Source organism: Microtus ochrogaster, unplaced genomic scaffold (assembly GCF_000317375.1).
Source record: "Microtus ochrogaster isolate Prairie Vole_2 unplaced genomic scaffold, MicOch1.0 UNK3, whole genome shotgun sequence".
Lineage (NCBI taxonomy): Eukaryota > Metazoa > Chordata > Mammalia > Rodentia > Cricetidae > Microtus > Microtus ochrogaster.
The window spans coordinates 12,566,990-12,571,694 of record NW_004949101.1 but is presented as its reverse complement, the minus strand read 5'-3'; the positions used below and the strand labels follow the sequence as shown (position 1 = coordinate 12,571,694).

The 4,705-nt window shown below is 47.3% G+C and overlaps 1 protein-coding gene across 1 annotated transcript in view; it reads left to right on the top strand.

The window, feature by feature from the left end:
• Plcb1 (phospholipase C beta 1) overlaps positions 1-4,705 on the top strand; it is a 691,541-nt gene that overhangs the window by 528,202 nt on the left and 158,634 nt on the right. The window lies entirely within an intron of this gene.

Genomic DNA, 4,705 nt, shown 5'->3' with positions numbered 1-4,705 from the left:
ATTTATGGTCTTTTGAGAGAGGGTTTCTCTGTAGCTTTGGAGCCTGTCCTGGAACTAGCTCTTGTAGACCAGGCTGGCCTCAAACTCATAGATCCACCTACCTCTGCCTCCCAAGTGCTAGAATTAAAGGCATGCACTACCACCGCCTGGCTAATAAGTGTATTTTTTTTTCTTTGCTCATGAATGGAGCAGGTTTATGTCATGGGAAACTGTAGTGTCTTGGTGCATATTTGTTATGGAGAGCTGACAGTACAGATTTTGATTGGGTGATTTAGAACAGGCTTTGAAAACAGCTGGGTTGCCCTATGGTAGGCTGGCTGTTGTTGGAAGCAGAAATAATCCTATGATTGTGTCTTTGTAAGTCATGTTGTCTGTGCTGACATGGGGTTCTCACCACTCCGGAGGCAAATCAGGCAAGAGGAACTGGAAGTAAGAGTTGTGTTTCTAGGTGAGGTGTGTGACCTGCGTTACCGGAGTTCCTAGGCGAGGTGTGTGACCTGGGTTACCAGCGTTCCTAGGCAAGGCCCTGGGACCTGAGTTACCTGTGTTTCTAGACAAGGCCCTGGGACCTGGGTTACCAGTGTTCCTAGGCAAGGCCCTGGGACCTGAGTTACCTGTGTTTCTAGACATGGCCCTGGGACGTGGGTTACCTGTGTCTTTAGGATTATCCTTAGGACCTGGCTTACCTGTATCTCTAGACATGGCTCTGGGACCTGGGTTACCTGTGTTTCTAAGCATGGCCCTGTGAACTGGTTACCTATGTCTCTGGTCAGAAGTAGCTCAAGCGTAAACTCTTGCCCTAGTTAGACGAAAGTATGCAGCATCAGTGTGTGAGTCACTGAGATGATGGGGGCAAGGTCACTGAAAATGAGAGGGGAATGTCACATATGGAGTTCGTGAAACATCAGTATCACTGGAAATGGAAGCAAAGCCTTGGATCAAAAAGACAGTGAACCACACTTTCTTAGTCTTTTCTGTGCCATGGAAGACTCGGGGAAAGGCAGAAAGGGGTTCAGCTATCTTGGGGAAAGTGGGATTTTTTAGATTGAAATGTAGGGAAATTAGTCTTAACCCTGAGCACTTTGGATACAGCTAAATAAAACATGTGGAACAGCAAACAAGACACAGGGTTTTCAGGCCAAATTCTAGTCAGAGATATGAATTTTTCTGGTCTAAGCTACTGTGCTGGGCACTAACAGTGTGTTCTATGCCATCAATGTCATTACCAATGTGTGTAGGATGCGCTCTCTGTGGAATATGGTGGTGTTGTTTTAAAGACAGAATCTGTGCACCCTAAACTGGTCCTGAACCCCAGCTCGTGCCTCTGCTTGTGTCTCTAGAATGTAGCATTCCAGACACGTACCTGCACACCCAATAAGTTAGCCCCTGTTTAGTTCCAGTCTCACGTAATTGGGCTCGGAAAGAAAAAGTGGGGCCCAGAGCCAGAGAGAAGAGGCTGGGAATAGCCACTATGCCAGAGCTTCCTCCGAGTAGTGATGGTGGAGAGGGTCCTAGCCTTGGGAGGAGTGGGGATGACTTGCCACTACCCTTGAGTTGATGGAAGACTCACCTCCCACCCTATCTATGCCCACTTCTATCCCTTAGAGTCCCTTGAGAGTTGCAATACTGTTTTCTTAAGGTTTAGTCTACAAAATGTTTTGAGATCCTGGGAACAGAATAAACATCTAGCCCATTCTATGGCTTATTTCTTTTGACCAGAGCCTTGGCTTCCCAGCCTTAGCTGCCAGGTCACGTGAAGTGACTGACTCTTCCTGTGCACTTGACCTACAAGTGGTTCCTCAGTCACACCTGTGAGCCCCTGGTCCCTGCTTGCTTAGTGTCCCTATCTGAACTCCTGCAGCCAGCTTCTCAACCATGTCCAAATATTGTCAGCTTTAGAGGCTTAAAACTATATCCCTTGGCCTGCTGGTGGATAGGGTGGGTAACCAGGGTGGCCAGAGAGGGCCCAGGTAGATCCTCCAGACCCGTACCCCTACGCTCTTGCTCATGCAATTTGGAAAGACATGGCCATGGGGGCTGGGGTGGGTAGTGGAAATGCTGACCTGAATTGTAGAAAAGTTCAATAGCAGAATTTTTTTTTTCTCCAGGCACCAGGTGAGGAAGTTGCTGAGGATGTCACATTTGGGCTCTTCACTAAGAGCCCCTCAAGTGCAGTGCAGGACCCATGTGAAGGGCTCCTAAGCCTGGTGCTTAGAGACCCCTCTTCCCTCAGACAAATCCAGTCCCTGCTCTACGCAATTGTAGTGTGCATTCCCAGAGCCCATGAGTAAGACAACTTTGTAATGGTGAGATTAGGAACAAGGGATGGGGCTTTCCACTCGCCATTGTCTCCTCCTCAAATTGATCCTTGCCACTTAACTGTGTCATTCACACAACTCACGCTGTAACAAGGACTTTATGAGCCTCTTGCTGTTCCCTGACCCTACCAGGCAGGCTGTGTCACCGCACAGGTTGTACTGAAGTTCTTGGCTTACTTCTTTGAAGTGCTCTCAAATGTCACTCCAGTAAATGACTTCGAGGGCATCTCTATTTCATACTACTACTAGGGGTGACCCCATACCATTCAGAATGAAATTCTCATTACCCCCTCACACTGTATTTTTAAATTTCCATGTGGTATCCAGTCACCTTGCGACAGTCTGCTTAACTTCATCACTGCGTCCCTTGTTTACGTAATCCCCACAAAGACAGGGTCCTTCATTCTGTGAGCCGGGCCCATCTCCCTACAGTACATTGAATTAAACTTGACACAGAGACAGTGATCAATAGAGATCTGGAGTTCTGCCATCCTAGACCAATCAAAGGGCAGCCTCCCTTTCATGTCCATCACCTTTCCTCTGTCCATTATGTAAGAGATCTGCCTCTCCACTGTCTCGTGTGAAATTCCACGGATAGCAGCATGTTGGTGGGCAGCGAACATCCCTCCCACTGTTTCCTGTGCCTTTGGAGCTGACTTCCCCAGTGTGACTGGACTGCACCTGACAGTTCAGTGCACAATGAACCCGGCAGCCTCCATGCAAAGCTTGCCACTAGGGTGTCGCAGCGTTTATCTGCCCTGAGTTTATGTGTTCCTGAGCACTGCCACATGATGGAACTCACAAATCAAGGGTTCCCGTAGATATATGATACCTGCTTATTGTATGGACAAAAACAACATGTTACACCCTAGGGAGAGGGAGGACGCTGTAAGTCAGCCTCTTTCTGCTAGCCTTGGAGTTGGCTCTACTCCTGTCCTCCACAGCTTTGTTCCTGTTTTTATGCCACCTGCCCTGGTCTTTCTGACGGCTGTCCTGGAAATTCACCTTTCTGTCTCCCTCTCCTTATTCACACTCGGCCTCTGTCCTCTTTACCTAGGATGGCCACCACGCTTCCCACTCCATCCTAGGACTTTTCTCCCCCCAGGCAGCTACATTTGACCAGCCATTATACGGAACAGAATGGAGAAAGGCACGTGATGGAAATGGATGAAATGGTCAACCCAAGCATTTCTAAAAATAAGGTTTTTGTTTTCGGAAATAATTTAGGGTGTAATTTTATATGGCCCCACCAACGACCACCTATCTAAATTCCCACTGCTCCTGTCTGTCAAGGGCAAAGGAGTCCAAGGGAAGTTTTCCCGGTGGAAGTTAGTCATTGACCTGTGTGTTCAGTAGGTGTGGTGGTTTCAAAGAAAATAACCCCCAAAAGGAATGGCACTATTGGGGCCCTGTGGCCTTGTTGGAGTAGGTGTGGTCTTGTTGAAGGAACTGTGTCACTGTGGAGGTGGGCTCTGATCTCTCACCTATGCTCAAGCCACTCTCAGTGAGATAGTCTACTTCTTGCGTGCATATCAACCTGCACCAGCTACCTCTCCAGCACCATGTCTGTCTACATGCTGCCATATCCTGCCATGATGATAATGGACTGGACATCTGAACTGGAAGCGAACCACCACAGTTAAATGTTTTCTTTGTAGGAGTCGCTATGATCGTGGTGGCTCTTCACAGCAATAGAAACCCTAACTAAGACAATAGGTTGCCGAATGCAGTTTCGTAAGTCTTGGAGGAATAGGAAGCAATGGTACAAGAAAAGTCTTTAACACCCATGCCACTAATGTAGCATGTATGAAAGAACGAAGCTTAAAAGCTAGTTTTGCTAGTTTTCTGACCCTTACAAAATATTTTGAAATTAAAAAGAACAAAAGTCTACTAAGAGGACTAGGAGAGTTTTCAGTTGTGACCAACTTGAAATATTAAACAAAATTCAGTAAAGTCGTGATTCATATGAACATTTGAAAGAGTGTTTTAAGCAGTAGTTAAAAGTATTGTAGAGTTGGAGGAGAACTGGGCAGAAAGAGGAGAGAGGAAAATGGGTGAGAAAGAGAATACAGATGTTAGGGTGCTGCTCGGCAGCTGGCTGTCGGGCCAACGATGATGGGTTCCAGGACCAGCTCTGGCTCTGCCGCCGCAAGATCTTGGAAAATCTTCCCATCAGTTCAAGCCTCCTTCTTTATCAGCAAACAGGTGGTAGGAATAAACTCCTCCTGGGCTCACCGTAAACAGAAATGCAGGTCATGATTTGCCCAGCGCGCGGGAAGAACCCTGCAGATGTGAGTCACTGTCATCTTAACTAGAATGCAGAAAGCCAAACTTGCATCTTCTCTTTGCGAAGATAAAGGCTGTCGTGTGTGGAATAAGAATCCATG